The following is a 16,853-nucleotide window of genomic DNA, read 5'->3' on the forward strand; positions in this document are numbered from 1 at the left end:
GATGAATGCTGGGCACTGGGGTGCTCGACTCCTGGGTTCCTGGGCTCACCCAGTGCTGCCTCTCCATCATTCCCCATGGGATATCCCAGTGATGTCCCCTTGGCTCTGCTGGGGTCTCTGCATGGACCGCAGCCCCAGAGGCTTTCAAGAGGAGATTGATGTCTACTTGAGCTGCAGCACTTCCAGCATCTGGTCAGAGCAGACAGGCTGCAGCAAAGAGTCTCCACGGAGTAGACTGCCTAAAGACTGGTGTATTTACCTTGGAGGAGGCGCAGGGTTCAGCCCTCCCTACCAGGAATCCCAGGCGAGGCCGGCAGCCAGGCCGGGGATGTCCAGGACGAGGACCAGGGCTGGATCCTGCACCCCACATCCTCGGGGATGGGGATGGCTTTGTGTTGGGTGACTGCTCTCAGATGTAGGGGATGTGTGCCTGTCCTTGCATGTGGGTGCCACGGCCCTGCCACCCCTCCATAACACACCAATGGGGAAAAGCCTTGGCTTACAATGTCAGCATGTGAACATCCTCAAGCACCACTGCAAAGCAACAGGAGTGCAGTTATGGAAGCCAAGCCCCAAAACAGGAGGTTTCACTCCAAGGACTGGTCTTCACCCATGCTTTGTTGGACCAGGAGGCATGGATGCATAGAATGGTCCTCCCAGACCCTTCCCCTCCAGGAAATGTTGCTCCTATGGCATCTTCCTCAAAGGAAAAGGCATTTTCTCCCTTCATGGATCACCGGTGACTTCAACTTTTAAAAATAAGCAAAGGCTCCAGCACAGCCCTGCACGCGATGTCTAGCCAAAATGCAAAACTTTACCACAGTGCACAAGTGGGCTGTGTTTTTCAGACCAGGGAACAACGTTAGGGCCCTTTCATCACCTTTCTTTTGCACTTCTTTTAAAAATGATTTAAATTGGAGGCAATAGTATTGAACCTCTGACACTCAGACAAGACTTTCTGAATTACACTTAAGCTTGCAGCCATTTTCTATAAACACTTTGCTCGCAGTCCTTGTGGTTTGTTGTTTTTTTCTTTTTTCCTAAGCATTTGTTCTTTCCACTTTGTTTGCTATTTTTGCCACCTCCGTGAAGTTTCATTGCATTTTTTGCTTTGCTGTAGGATGGAACCGGTGACCACTTGGGCTTCGCTTCTCATCTCTGCTGATGTGCTCTAAAATCGGGCTCCCCTCCAGCGCGTTTGGAGCAGCAGTGCTGAGAACGTTGCACTGAACCCTCCATCCACCACTGATGAAAACACACAGTGGAGGAAAATCAGGTTCCAGATTGCTCAGCAGAAAGGAAAAACCAGCTTGGAAGCCCCTCTGGAAGAGGGCCAAGCAGTAATCTCACAGCGTGTGGGTGAGAATGGCAGCATCTCCTTTGGCCTCTGACGGAGCTGCTCACGCTCAGCATCCAACCTCCTCCGTTTATAGCCCTGATTTCCAACCAGCTAAATGAAAATACTTGTGGGCAGCAAAAATAGCCGGTGCTGAAAACCTGTGTCTACCGAGGGTGGAAATTGCTGGGAGTTCCTCTGTGTCCACAGCTGATCATTAGGAGCGGTGGCATAAATCCGGCGGTTGCGCGGCGTGCCGCGGGCGGGCTCCCTGCAGAGACCCAGGGCTGAGTGCCCACCGCAGCCCATGGGATGCTCTGGGGATGCTGCTGAGGAATTGGCTTTTTGGGGGGAAGGAGGAAAAGGCAGCATGCGTTTTTCCCTTGCATCAGCACGGTATGCAATGGGGTGGAGTTTGCCATCATGAGAGTTAAGCTTTTTTCTGCTCCCTATGTGGGACAGGGGATGTGGTGCTGGGATGAGAGTGGGGTCGCATGGAGCTGCTGAGGTTGTTCCATCTATGGTGGTGTGTTCACAGTGCAGAATTTATCACTGTAAGTATGCAAATGTGCCATGCAAACATATGCAAATCCTGATCTTTTATCAGCTGGCAAGGTACAGTTAAACACTATAATTGGGAGGCCCAGCAGCCAGCAGAGGAGCGCTGCAGGGCAGTGCCAGGGCTCAGCTGCCAGCAGCACAGGCTGGGAATGCTGTAGGTTGCTGTTGTGTTATAGCAGCAGCAAGGAAGTGTTTTGCTTCATCATTGAGCAAATGCAGTCATGCAGTGAGGCAATGCCACCATTGGTGCTTTGGTTGACGCTCCTTGCAGCTCCAGGTGTGAGTGGGGGTGCACTGACCATCAGCTCATATTGCTCCTGCACTGACTCATTTATCTTTTGGTGCTCATTCTCCAACACCACATGGAAATGCTTGAGCAGCCACTCTAACCTTTGGGCTGCAATAATGAGCCTCACATGGCATCTGATTGGCAACATGTGGTCTGGGTCATTGCTTTACTTCAGCTGCTTGTTAGGCCCTGATCTCCATTTGATTTCAAGGTGAAACTAATGGGATTTTGTTGAGGCTCCTCTGGTTCAGCGTGGATCTTACAGCTAAGCATCCTGCTGCAGGCAGGGAGGGGTCAGAGCTGAACTGACTCCTTCTGGTACAACCTCAGCGCTGGGGGAATGGAGGCAATGTTCTGCTGCATGTGGACTCTGCTGGTGCATCTCTGGACTCAGTTGGAAGCGGGTGAGTCAATGCACACCTTGAGACAATGTTTTGTGTCCTGGTTGTGTGCTCCTAGGTTGCAGATTAGCCACTTGTAGGTGCAGATGGCTGAAGCTTTCCAGGTCAGCTTTGCATTTGGTTTTCCTCTGTCCTAATTGAGACCAGAAATCCAATTAGACAATCGTGCTGTCCTTTTTGAAGTCCCTGGCCATAGCGTCATGTCATCTGGGATGGTGGATGTTGTGCTGGTGATGGGGCCAACTGGCAGCAGTGAGATTCTGCCCTGCTGTTGATTATGAGGCACAATTTTAAGACTCATCTATTGCAACCCATGTCAGTGCGCCGTGCTTTTCTGTTCCTGTTAGAGACAGCAGATGTTCAAACAAGGGCTGCAGCACGTGCAGCCTCCTTGCTGCTCCCCATTAGGCAGGACTCATGCTGGAGGGATGGCTGCTGCTTGTAGGGGCTCCTGTTGGTTTGCACAGACACTGTGGGTGAGGGGAGCAGACAGACTGGAGCAGCTCCCCAGCAGCAGCAGCTCCTTTGGAAATGGTGTTGCCTTGATTGAGAGACTTCGGGGCCAGTGATGAGGAACCCCTGCTTCAGGAACTGAGATTTGCTGCATCTCTTTTCTCTCCTTCTCTCTGGCCGTAACAAAACAGGAAATGGCACCAAATTAGCTTGACATCTGAGCCTTCCAAAAGCCACAGAATGGCAATTGTAGGCACCACTTGTTGCTTTTTTCCTACCCTGCAGCTGCTGAATGGTAGGGCAGCAGTTTGATTTGGTGTCTCAGCCTGTTTGCTATGGGAGAAAGCAAGAAGGGAAAAAAACAAGGAAAGAGGTTTTAAGCTCAGGGCCTCCCACTACATTGTTTTTATCCTTTTCCCATCCTGGAAAAAGAATCAGAAATAGCTCAAAACCTTCCCCCCCCCCCCCCCCCCCCCCCGCTCAATTTAATTAAGACTGAAAACAGGATGGAAACTGCACTGTCCAGCTTTCAATGCTTTTTCACCTCATTGGGCAGGACAGACATGTTAAGTTTGTGAGTGTAACTGTTCTGGTGGAGATGAGCTCCAGCCACAGCTACAGGGTATTAAGGATGAGGTTCTGGGCCCCTCACTGCAAAAAAGACATTTGAGACCCTGGACTGCATCAGGACCCCCGAGTCCTTCTCTGTAGCACTGCTCTCAGTGAGTTCCCCCAGTCTGTACTTGTATCTGGGGTTGCCCTGACCCAAGTGCAACACGCTGCACTTGGCCTTGTTGAATCTCATTAGATTCTCATGTGCCCACTTCTTGAGCATGTCCAGATCCCTCCCTTCTACTCTATCAACTGTACCATTCAGCTTAGTGTCAGAAAACTTGCTGAGGGTGCACTCAATCCCTCTGCCTCTGCCATTGATAAAGATGCTGAAGAGCACCAGTCCCAAGATGGGCCTCTGGGGGACACTGCTTGTGACTTTGGACATCCACCTGGACACAGAGCTGTTGACTATAACCCTCTTACTATGACCATCCATTCTTTATCCATTCCTTCAGCCTTGCCTTACGGCCAGCGAAATTCCCCTTGCCCCTGCGATCTGACCCAGTGCTTGTTTGCTTTTGATTGTTCTCCAAACATACCTTGCTCCCAGATGCTTCCTTTTATGGATGCTTCCTATCGAAAGCTGACAATGAGCATTACATTTAAATACAGTTTAATTTAAATATAACCTCAGCATTTATTTGGGGGGATGGGGGGGAGAAGGGTAGAGGAGGGCTACTGTGATGGCATGGGGACCTAAGCCCCTCCATGGGACCTGCCTGCTCCCAGCCACTGCTGTCAGCTCTCTGTGCAGCTCTGGGCAGCTTGCACCGAACGGAAGGACTGAATTCTTCCTCAGCCTTTCAATTAGCTTCTAATCCCTTCACTCTCATAAAATCTCAGCTGCTGGCTGCTCCTCTTTGTGTGTCTGCAGCAGCCACGAAAGCCGCCTCCCTAAGCATCTGTCTGTGCGGCTGAGGCTGAAACCAATCCCTGAGCCAATGGCCACACCTCTCTGCAAAGAACATGTAATTGCCAACTTCTTTTTTTTTTTTTTTCTTTCTTCTTCTTTCCCCTTTCCTCCCATTTAACATGCAACAAGCAGATACCCGTCACCATTCTCAGCTTTGCACTGATGTAAGCTTTTTCCACCTGGCCAAGTTGGGTGTTCAAAAATTATAAATAAATGCAAGAGAAGAAAAAAAAAAAAAGAAGGGGTGGGGGGAAAGGCTGTTGGTAGGGATATTTTTAAACACATGACACAGAGGAGTGTGACACACTCGGTGTTCTCAGTGGGTGGGTGCAGTGTTACTGCATGTTGTTCTTGTCGCTGGGCCCAGCATTACAGGGAGGTGTGTTTGTAGCTGTGCCTGGTGACAGCGTGTGGCACTGCTGCATGGTCCCAGCGAGGGCTGGGGGCTGTGTGAGCATTGTGAAGATGCTGAGCATTTAAATACAGATGCTTTACTGCCTTGGTGTGTCCTGCTTCGCTTGGGAGCATTCAACTCAAGGTAGCTGGGATTGGCATTGTGGCATTGTTTGTTGGTGAGCATGGTGAGGTTGCTGAGCATCTATATGTGGGTGCCTTCCTGCCTTGACGTGTTTCCACATGGACACATTTACCCAAGTTATCTGTGGCTCTGTATGTCCATCTGTCTGTGTCTGCTTGTCCATCTGTGTGGCTGTTGGCTGGGCACCAGGAGGTGGCTCTGGGGACCACGCACAGCAGTGATGCTGAAGGTGACAGAGGCTGATGCCGGCCAATGTCTGCCCATGAGCTGTCGGTTTTATAGCCCTATAAAAGGCAGCTGACAGCAGAGGTTCCGATTTCGGAGGCTCCAGCAGAGCTGGGAGGAGCTGTGTTGGTGCTGAGCCTTAGTGTGACGTCAGGAGGCAGAGCTGGGCTGGGATTCCCAGTGTGCCAGGGGCAGAAGCTCGCTGCTTGCCTGCCTCTCCCTCCTGGGCACCATGCGCAGTGCCAGCCCAGGCTGCAGGGCTCCGTGTGCTGCAAACAGTGCAGCTCCGTGCTCTGCTCTACAGCTCTCCTCCCTAAGCGTGGCCTCTCTCTTTTGCTTTTGTTTGCTTTCTCTTCCCTGCACGTTTCTTGCCATGTCCACTCGTGTGTTTCATTTTGGTAGGGATGCGCACGCTTCTCTGGAGGTCGGCCAGGAGCTTTGGCTCAGGCTCGTGCTCACTGTTTTCTCATGGGCAGTGCCAGAGGTGGACAGGGTGGCACAGCGGGGGCCGTGGGGACAGCAGCAGCAGAATCCCTTACTTGAAGCCTGGGGGTTTCACACCAGGCTGGGGCAGAGCTGGGGATGCCCCATCCCTTCCTGACTGTGCATGGCACCGTTACTCTCATGCTTGTGGGAAATCTGAGCAATGGGCTTAGGGATGCTTAATCTTAGGCAGACTCAGCCTGAGTTATGAGCTCAGAAACACAGAGATACCCTCATTCTGGAGCAAGGCAAAGGCACGCAGGAGAAGCTGTGGACCCAGGCAGAGGAGAGTAAGTCTTTTGGGGAAGTTGAGCTCCTTGGAAACATTCACCTTGGATAGGCGCTCCCGAAGCTGGGAATTACAGGCAACTTGTTCTGTGGCCCATCTCCACGTGAAAGAAGGGGGATCTTACTGTAGAGCTCAGCACATGGGACGTGGCTCCATCGCCCGATCCCTGCACGTAGCCCAGCTGGGTGCTGTGTGCTGCAAACAGGTATGAGAGCAAAAGGCAGCGCCTGGTGCAGGCCCTTCTGCTTAGAACTCCCTGTGGAGCTCCTGCGCCTGGGTCCCCCACCACGACCAAGGGATCCTGGCTCTTTTTTTATGGAGACTCCCCACCGAGGTAGACGCTAGTTAAAAGGTTACTGCCCAGCTGTGAAATATGTAGACAGGGTAACAGCTAAATGGCGGGGTGACCTCATATCTCATATTTATTGACTAAATGTGGCTTGAACTAGTCACCACCAGTAAAATAAACCACAGCCCCGAGTGCTGCAGGAATATTCCACGGCAGACAGACTCCTGACTCCTTGTCACACTCTTTCTTTCACTTGATTTAAAAAAAAAAAAAAAAGAAAACCTTTTTTTTTTTTTTTTTTTTTTTTTTTAAATAATCTTGCTTCATTTACAACATAGGGCCTGTAGAAACCCTTTCAGTGCAAGCTGACATTTTCCAATGAGAAGAAGCTGGGAATCTCTCTGGTTTTATGCTGGAAGAGAAGAAGAGAACCATCCCTGTGGTTTTTGCTTTTGCCAGCACCGACCTCAGCATGGATGCACAAGGGCTGATGTCTGAGGCTGTACAAGGGAGTGCTGGGGGTGGGGGCTGGGTTTTGTGACCTCTACATAACACTGCTGTCACAGAGATGAGTAATAGATCTGAAAAATCAGAACACTCTTCTCAAGTTCTATCTGCACAAAGACGTTGTGGTATAAAGGCAAAGTGAGAGGAGAACTGAACTCGTTTGGCACCAGTTATGTCTTCCGAAGCATCTCTGCTTGTGTTCTCCAATTCTGGTGAACCATTTCTCATCACTTCAGAACAACAATCCTGCAAAGTGTCTGCACTGTGCTCATTAGCTCATAGTCATCTGTGGTGCCTGGAGGGGATGGCAGTGCCACGATCACAGTGCTCTCAGCTGGAAAAACCAGAGCGCATTGCAGGTGTTGCTATAATGCCCTGTCTGGGATTACCGTGCCGGTCAAAAGTTCTGCTGCAGTGTTTCCCTTTGGATATTTACATGTGCATGGAGGGATGCTGAGTATTGGAAAAAAGATGGGCTTGGCACCGGGTTGGGATGCAGATGTTAAATCACCAGCCCACGTCAGCTCAGGCTGTGCAGTAGCATCTCAGCTGAGCCATGGAGTGCTGCAGATGCATGGCATGACCGTGGGGTAGGGATTGGCTGCAGGTTTCTAGGGATGTGCTGATACAGGGATGGGGCAAAAGCCCTTCTGGTCACGGCACTGGAACCTTGTGCTGACTGCTATTGTTAGCTCTTCAATATGCAGATGGCTAATGAGAGTCAGAAGGGAGAGGACATTCATTCTTCTCTAGAAAACTAGGTCACTGAGAGGTGGTGTGTTGTGTTTTTTTTTTTTTTTTTTTTTTTTGGTAGAAGAAATGTGAATTTTATACTAATGAATAACATTTTGAAAGGGAAATGCATACTATAAAGCCATTATAAATATCCTGACAAACAGCACTACTGCATTTAGAAAAGCACTGTTGCAAATGGTGGAGTTTGTTGACTGCTATTTTTAATCAGAAAAAATGCCTCCGTTGGTTGCTTGCTGCTATTACTTTCTGATTTTTTTTTTAATATATATTTTTTAATTCCCTCCGTCGCTGTGAAGGAGGTTGCTGTGATTTACCAGTAGTGCTTACTCTGCCCATGATGCACAGAGGTTGAAGGTGTTGCTGTGATGTGTTTGTGCTGTTCAGTTTCATCCTCTTGCAGCCGTGATTCTTAGCGCCGTAACACAACACCTTAGGGCTGGGGCAGCCGAACGTCCCCTGGCTTGGGCTGAGGCCATCGTGCTTCATGGTTTCCACCTGAGGCCATAAATCATGCTGGAGCTGGATTAAAACTTTGGTTAGATCCACTGGCAGTTTTGCTGTTTTCACTGAACCTTGCGATGATTTGGACGTGAGCTGAAGATTTATGTGTATTTGCAGAGCCCACGGTTCCAGGTCAGAGCTTGGACTGAGGCACTACCAGGGAATCATTGCTTCCCTGAACGTCTTTGGTGGCCTCTCTGAAGCGAGACGTTGCTAGGAAAACGCATCCAGAGCTCATCTCCCTGCTGAGTCTCCTCTGAGAAGTGCGAGACTCGATAAAAGGAGCCTGAAAATGCTGATACAAACATTGCTTGGAGAAATGTGCTCTGCTCTCATTCTTAACAAAGGCAATGTTGGAGCCCGCTTGTAATAATGCCAGGAGGAGTGTATGGGCAGGAGCAGAAAGTTAAAAGTGGAACAGAATATAGGTTTTATTTTCTTTTTTCTCATGCATTCAGGAGTGCTGGATGGCCGGGATGGCAGGAGAAGCCTGGCTCCCTGTTCCTGACACCAGGACCAATGGGTTGACATGATACCAGTGCTTGCACCTGGGTGGTGTCCCTCAGGATGTTCTTTCCCAGGGCATTTTAAGTCTCAGGAAAGTTTCCTTGGGTAACCTGGTCCCTCTGTTCCTTCTGGACTTTGCTGTACGAGCCCTCAATGCTATATGCATCACCCATCACCCAACTGTCCATTTTCCATCAGGGTTCCTTTCTGTATTGACTCAGATGTTGCTGTCAGAGCTCAGACCATGGGTGAGGTCATGTTTTGGTGCATGGGCAAGAGGATCAGGGCTGCACCCTTGGGGTGCTATGATCACAGACAATGCATCTCCCATGCAGTGCCCGTGGCTCTCATGTGCCGACCTGCATACACATACTCCAGCACCAACTGATCCCCAGAGCTGCTCAGGAGGAATCAGAACTGTAACAATATGGCAGTAAAAATTAATGAAAAGCCATCATTTAAAAAAAAAAAAAAAAAAAAAAAAGCACCACACAAAAAAAAACCATGGAAAAGCAGTTATTTATTTATACCTAGGGAACTAGGAATAATACACCTGCTTCGTAGGGATGGCTGGCATAAAGCTGGCATTTCAGAGTGGTACTTAATAATTTTTTTACCACACTTTATAGGCTCTTTCCTGCAATTAATGCTAAATAAAATCAACATTTCTCCAACTTGCATTTCTGGCTCTCATTAACTCCCTTCGTGCCATTCACCATCTCTTTCCCTCCAGATATCTTTAATTCTTTTGTGTTTTTCTTCTAAATGTTTCTTCACTTCTTCACTGTATCTGTATTCTTACCTGTTTGCCTCATTTTTTCTCTCCTATCTCTGACACTCCTGAGCATCTCCACCGTGGAGGGGACAAATGCAGAGACCAGACAGGACTGGGCATCCCTGGATGCAGCACCCCAGGTTGGGCTGGATGCAACGGAGATGTGGGGAGATCATGCAGCACCCTGGGATAAGGCTGCTCTGAGCTTTTGCAGGGGCTGTGGTATTTCATCCAGCAGCTATGTGAAGGGCTGAGTGCATTGCCACAATATGTCTGGCAGCAGTGTCCTGCTCAGGACCTGTTTCCTTGCGTGAGCCTGCTCGGTGCCTCCACACATCCATATTGGAGGTGGGGGGCAGTTAGTTATTGCATATCTCTGGAATCTGACTAATCTCAACTTCAACATAATATCAATAATTTAATATTCCCTTGCATCTAACATTTTCCTGCCTCCCACATAGCCTGATTAAAGGGTTAGAGATTTGCCTCAAATAATATTATCTTACTGGTTTTCAACTCTGTGCTTTAACCTTTCCAGGTGTTCCTGTTAGAGAACGCGGAGGGGACAAATGCAGCAAGCTCTTGTCAGAAAACAGGAACCTGTGATGGTCAACCCTTCATTGGAAGGGATCCCTCAGTGCTGGATCTGGAATGTAAGTGGTTGCAGTGGTCTAAATCTGTCGTTACTGGAAGTCCTCTTCCTACCTCTGTTGTTTAGCGTGAGTCAGCCTGTCTTTGCTGCTGTCCTCTTGTCTGTCCAACCTGAGCCAGTGTTACTGCTAGCTAAATGAAATGCTTTTCATGCATCCCTGATGTCTTCAAGAGGCTGTAGTTCTAGTTTGTCAAGATGAAGAAAAAAGCCTAATTTTGGCACTGTTTTTTAATAGTTGTCTTGCTTGGACTCTGAGTTTCTCCATCTTCAAAATAAGGCTGACACTAATTGCCTATTTGCAATGTATTTCCAGACGCGTGGCTGTAAAGTGCTGTATGAAAAAAACAGGCATTGTTATTATGAAACTTTCAGGAAAAAAAATTAATAGATTCATATAACTCCACAGTCATTAAAACAAACCGTATGTGGATGGAAGAGACCAGAGCTGAATAAACCTTGAGCAAACACAGCCTTTCACAATGAAACACAAACTGGTTTTAATCAGTGGTACCAAATAAGTTTTGTTTTCCAAGGTTTCATTTTCCACCATCTCCCTCCTCCAGTATTACCAACTGCAGAAGGTGATCACTGCCTGACTTCTGCTCTTAATGACTATCATTTTTAAACAACAACAATGTGCTCTGCTTGGGCTGGCCAGGTCTCAAGTTGCCTTCAGGTCCACTAGCATCTCAGCCACCCTTTGTGAGTACATCACATGTCCATGGATCTTAGACAAAATTGGGTCTAGGCTCCGTCAGATGAGATAGAGGGCTGCTAACCACCATCTTGCATTTCCCTTCTCTAGGGAAGCAATGAAGCTCTTTCCGTTTTGCTTCAACCAAGGTTTTTCTTGTGCTTGTCTGGGAGGCAGAAATACCTTTTTGCTAGGAGGGTGATGAGGTTACACAGACTGAGCTGAGCAGCCTGGAGGAAGAACTGGGAGGAAATGGCCAAGCCACCTTCTTTCTGATGCTCCCCCCTTTTTTTTTTTTTTTTTTTTTTGGAAAAGCTGTAATGCCTGCTTGCCAGTTGCTTTGTAGGCAGTAAATTCAGTGAGATGTCTTGCAATGAGATATGTGGAGGGAGAGCTTTTGGGTGACACATGCAGCCTTATTCTTGTCTGGGAAGCCTCCAGTCTGTGCTGCTTTCCCTGGCTGGAACAGATGAGCACTCTCCTGGTGATGCCATCAGACCATGGGAACGTGAACCAGGGTCAGGGATGATGTGCAGGTTGTTGGTAGCCGTAGGAGTGAAAGATTGTGTAAAAACGGCAAAAGTGTGTGTGTGTGTATATCTATTTGCAGTCTTGTCCCCTTAGAAGTCCAGTTCCAGATCAGTAATGGTATTTTTTCACCTCCCTCTTTGTAAGTTAATTGGGATGTAAGAATATTTTGTTCTCAGCTAAGTCCATCAGTCTGCATTTGTTGCTGGCAAAGGCTATGCACAGATGCACGTTAACTTTAAAGCAACTGCCAGCTTCTGGTGACGCTGAATTCTCCATTTTTTCAGCCCAGCTGGCCAATGTATATGTGCTAAAAGTGGTGATCTTAGGTTCAAACCTAGCCCAGCCTGAGGTTTGTAACAGTAGCACAGACATTTGCTGTCAACAAATAATCACAAACGGTGATGACAGTGCCCTAAGGCAATTTCCTTCTAATGCTGCTTGAGATGATGAGTGACTCATACAAGCTTAGAAGCTTCCTCTGGGTTCTTTGGCTGGGTGGGATGTCCTACTGATGCTCTGAGGTTCTTGCATTTAGGCAGGATTTGGTGTCCTGTAAGCCCAGAAGATGAGCAGTGGGTCGTGGCTGAGCTACAGACAAAGGAATGGCTGAGACAAAGATCTGAGCTGATGACACAGCAATGGGATGAGTTCTAAATTTTGCAACAAAAACTATATTCCTCTCCTCAGAATTTTTTTTTTTTTTTTTTTTAAATTTATGGCACTTCTACAGACAAAAACTGCCAAAAACAATATATCCTGGGGGATATATGAGAAGGGAGCAGGGCAGACAGGGAGGAGCACTGTAACCAAACCCCATGCCCAATGCTTGCCTGCAAGGAGATCCAGCAACTCTTGAACCAGTGGCCAACAGTGTCATTTGCAGATACTTCTCCCTTTGAGCTCATGCATCAGCAGCATGTCACCAGGGACGGTTCCCCATGGCAGATGGGCTGTCTGCCACTGACTGAATGTGTCAGCAATCAGTTTGTTATGTGTCCCATCCAATGTGACTCCAGTGTTGCTCATTGTCTTTACTCCTTCCATCCAACTCAGTGCTCCTGCACTGAGAACTCCTCAGAATCAGCCATGCCAGCTGGTTCTAAATGCCATCTAAATGGCATGGAATGGCCTTCTAGTGTGCTTGTTAATTAAGTCATAGAGTCATTAAGGTTGGAAAAGACCACTAAAATCATCTAGTCCAACTGTCCAACCATTATGCAACTCCCACCCTGCTGCTTGCAGCCCATTCCCATTTGCTTGCTGCAGCCCACATGGGCTTGGAGGCAGCTTGTGGTGTTCTGCCATGAAATGTTACTGGGGGGAAAATACTCTGCTCTTTGCAAAATTAGTTTTGCCATCAATATATTCTGTTAAAAATATCGGTTCTCTCCAAACTGAAAATATTTTGCTTTTTCCATTGCTGCAGCTTTCTCCAATTTTTTCCACGGTATAAATAGAAATGGGATGCTGATTTCTTTTTTTTTTTTTTTTTTTATATTTTTATTTTTTAACCTTGGATTCTTGCTTTGTGATAAGATAAACATTTGCCAACAAGTAAACACATCTGGCAAAACCTTCACTTGCTAAGAAGTCATCTGACTTGGAAGGATATTTCTGAGAGAATATGAGAACGTATCAGATCAACTCTGCAGAGGAATGGCCTTCTTCACTCAGTAAGTGGCAGAAAGGAAACGATTGTTCCTGTTTAACACAGCTCCAAATCTGCAGCTTATAATATTCCCGTTGATCTCCTCTCTTTTTTATTTATTTAGCTTAGCATATTCAAATCCAATTTGTTTTTTTTCCCTTTCATTCTCATGCTTTACTCCTTACTGTCTCATTGAGGTCAGCTTTGCAAAACTGTTCTTGTGCCATCTTACACTCAGAATGGTTGGAAAGATGATCAGCACCAGTAATTTTCCACTTTCTGGCAGGCTCTATAATAAATAATTAAGAAAAATCATAAATAGCAGTAGTATTAGTTCACTGGTGCCCATGAAGTAGCTGTAGTTTAAAGCTTGGTATAGAAAAGAGCTGTGGGATTTTTTCCTTTTGATGATGCATCCTTAAGACTGTGTCTGTGTTATGTTTTTTGCCATAATTAAATTATTGCTTATAAGAACTTTTGCTTGGTCAGAAAGAGGAAAAAAAAAAAAAAAACCAACACAATTATAATAATTCCATTTCAGTGTTTTCCATAAGATCCTGGCCAACTTGGCCAATAACTAAGGCAAGGAACAGGGGAAAAAAAAGGTATGTATTGTATACTCACTTAAAACTTGGCTAGAAATGACCTTTTATTGTCTAATTTTTTTTTTTCCATGCCCAACTTGGCTACTGGAGACAAACTCAGTGCCAAGTTTCTATAGCACATTATTTTCCTATGTATGATGTGTTCAAAAACACTTTCAAAAGCTTACCTCCAAGCGTCTTACAAGGGTTTTTGCATGGGTTTGGTGATGTGGACACTGGTGTTTCAAAACTAGATATGTTTTGCCTGTGTTTTTTCCCCCCTTTCGTCCCTTGTGTGGCCCAACATGGAACACTCTCCAAATGGGCTGAGCTAGGAAATGAGGTGAAGGCAGAGCTGTGATGGTAATGTAAACCTCTCTTTGGAGTGGCCCCAGGCATCGTGTGGGCCCCTGCCTGGGGCACTGTGACATTGGTTATGGGCATTCAGTCCCCGCCTGGGTCATGGCCATGTGCCCTGTGCTGGGTGTGAGCACATCAATGGCTTTAAAGGCAAAATACAAGGGAGTGATGCTGAGCGAGCTCTTGAAGAGAGAAAACCAAAGCCCCCCAACCAGCTCTGGTCATTTTGTCTCATCTGTAATGACCTGTCTGTGACATAAGTAACACTTTAGTCATGATAAAAATTAGAGCTATTTTTTTATGTATAGATTTGATTTCACTTCTGGTCTTTATGAAGTCCCATGATGGTTGTTTTTTTTTTGGTGGTGTTGCCAGTGCATCTGAATTACTACAGACAGAAAGACAGCTGCTTGAAAGCAATAACAAGGGTGAGACTTTCATAGCTTTGATTTCCTATATGTATTTTGCCTTCTGTAAGCTATACAAAGGTAGAACTTACAGAGATCCTGATCATGCAACTGCTTCTGCACATATTGAATTTTACTATCCACTGACATAAGTTGAAGACATCTATAGTACATTTCTCTGGCTTTTGAGCATACGTGAGAAAGCCAGTTATGGAAACAGAAATAAAAGTGCAGTTTTCAAACGTGGTGCAGTTTTCTCTCTTCATTTTGGGACACCAAAGTTCTTTTACAGGCCTACCTGGAATGACTTTGGAGAAGAGTCTCCATAACTGAGAGAGGAATCCAGACCAGTGAAATGCGAAAGAAGATAACTAAGTTCATGATGGGTTCCTTTCCATTTTCTGATCATTCTGTTTTCATATGCTGGTTCTTGCTCTGATGTAGTTGGACTGACTCTTCATTTGCATGCTGATTCTGGGTTGCATATTTAACTCTGTGCTCAGCTGGGATTCATTTGGTATTTTAAATGTAGGTCAAAAAAGAGATGACTTGAAAGAAAAGAGAGGGAGTAGAAATGGCGAGAGGAAAGGTCGTGTGCAGTGTGCTGCACACAGATGGCTCCTTATGGCTAGGACATGTGGCAGAATCCAAGCTCAGCTGACAGTCTGTTTGCATGATGCAAAGCTCTTTCAAGGACTGCTGAGCCTTTGAAAGTCTCTGGGTGCATTCTGCAGGATGTTCACACTTTGCTGACCTTGCAGAAGCCTTGAACGAACTGCAATTTCTCATCTACTTTTGCAAACTAGGAGCTTTAGAGCAATGCTGTGAGGGGATGGAGATACAACCAAACATTCTGCTGTTTGCCAGGTGCCTAAAACCTGACTCCCTGGCTTGCCAAGGGGCATTTTGAGATCCCACCTCGCCTGGCAGTTCAGCAGGGGCAACGAAACTCAACAGAAGAGCTCTGTGGATCAGCTTGTACCTTTCTCCTGCTGAAAGGCTGTGCAGAAAGCAAGGATGAAGCAACTGCAAGATTTATGTTGGAACTGGATCTCCATGGATCAAAATGTGAATAACGCCTCCATCCCCTCCCAAACCTTCCAGACCTGACCTTTCACAATCACCATTTCCTGACCAGCGACTCCAAAGAAAATAGAGCTGCTAGTTGGTTTTTAATGGAAATCTGCACAAAACTTGTCAAAATACACCACCATGCCTGTCAGATGCCTGGGACAAGACCTCTACAGTAGTTTCCAGAAACCCAGTGCAATTACTTACATTTTAAATTATCTTTAATTGTGGCGTGTGAGCTACAGAAACATTTCTTCCCCGCTCTGAAGCAAGACCTTGCTATTAAGAGTCACCCCCTAATTGCAGCTCTAATGGGGAGCTGGGGCAGGTCAGCACCAGGGTTAGCACAGGGTGAAGCGAGAGTGGCCACGGAGCACTGGGAAGTGGAGATGACACAGCACAACAGTCATGGAGGGGCAGCTTGGAGTGTCAGCTTCTTAGCACGTTTAATTACCCTACCAGATGTTCTAATCCAATCTTCCTGCCTATCCCCTGTCAGCAAATGTGACATTTTTTGTGTGTTTCTGACTGTGGACTCATAGGAGGCTTGGGTTGGGGAAGGGACCTTAAGGATCATCCAATTGCCCTGGAGTTTGTCTAAATAAATTCAGTGAGTTGCTGCTTCTTGGGCTTTTCCTTTGCAGGAACTGAGCATCCTTTTGCTACCCAAGTGGTTGCTCAGGTCTGAGTGTGGCTGTGCACACACTTGGTATGTGTAGGATTGAACCGAATCAGACTGAACTCATGGATTGACATGGATGTCACAGAGGGTGCAAGACTGATGAAAAATAGATGAGGTGGTGGTGCAAATCTGCTCAAGAGCTGAATGACAACTGTTAGCCTGGCAATGCTGAATTCAAGCAGTCCCTGTCAGTAGTGTGAGAGATGCTGCACCAGATTTTCTGGGGCTGTTTGCAAATTGACCTAGTGTTCCTGTTGACACAAAACCTTGGAAGCGCAGCTAAGAGCAGCATTGCTGAACACGCCTGATTTGCTCACAGATTGTGGTCAGATGTGAGCATGAAAGCAAATACTTGCCTATGCATCTAGGAGAGGGGAAAATAGTGAGTTCACTATGGACACAGATGCATGACATTACCTTCCAGGAGCAGATGTGCAGCACAGGGAATGAATCAACATGGGGAGGAGTTTCGTCAGTCAGTGAATTGTTTTTTGGTTGAGTGAGAACTCTGGATGTGCACATGCAACACGTTGACTGCGTGGAGAAATCTCCTTCTTTCTTCTTCTTTCCTTAACACGAAAAAGAAAACCCACAAATCAGAAGTCTCAAACTGTTCTTTGTTAAAGCACCACTTGAACAATTTGCTTTATTTTCACCACTCACTGCATTAATTGCTGCTTCTCTTCCATTCAGCCCCATCCTGTTCCCCAGACAGAGAGCATTCGGACTTGTCCCAAGCACAGCTTCAGCCACACACCTGCAGGATGGAAACAGGCAGAGCAAACA

At 46.8% G+C, this 16,853-nt stretch overlaps 2 long non-coding RNA genes across 2 annotated transcripts in view; one reads left to right on the forward strand and one right to left on the reverse strand.

Annotated features, from left to right (window-relative positions):
- Positions 1-16,517, forward strand: part of LOC104913798 (uncharacterized) — a 101,641-nt gene extending 85,124 nt beyond the window's left edge. Inside the window, exons 5-7 of the long non-coding RNA XR_014887430.1 lie at positions 9,977-10,091; positions 12,852-12,988; positions 13,505-16,517. This is a non-coding gene — a long non-coding RNA (uncharacterized LOC104913798). The remainder of the gene's footprint in view (positions 1-9,976; positions 10,092-12,851; positions 12,989-13,504) is intronic.
- Positions 12,787-16,609, reverse strand: LOC146543079 (uncharacterized). The gene is made up of 2 exons (XR_014887431.1): positions 16,485-16,609; positions 12,787-13,252 (listed from the first exon to the last, which is right to left on the reverse strand). It is a non-coding gene; the product is annotated as an uncharacterized LOC146543079 (long non-coding RNA).
- Positions 16,610-16,853: the final 244 nt, after the last annotated feature.

This window comes from Meleagris gallopavo, chromosome 20 (genome assembly GCF_905368555.1).
Source record: "Meleagris gallopavo chromosome 20, MGAL_WU_HG_1.1, whole genome shotgun sequence".
In the NCBI taxonomy this organism is placed as follows: domain Eukaryota; kingdom Metazoa; phylum Chordata; class Aves; order Galliformes; family Phasianidae; genus Meleagris; species Meleagris gallopavo.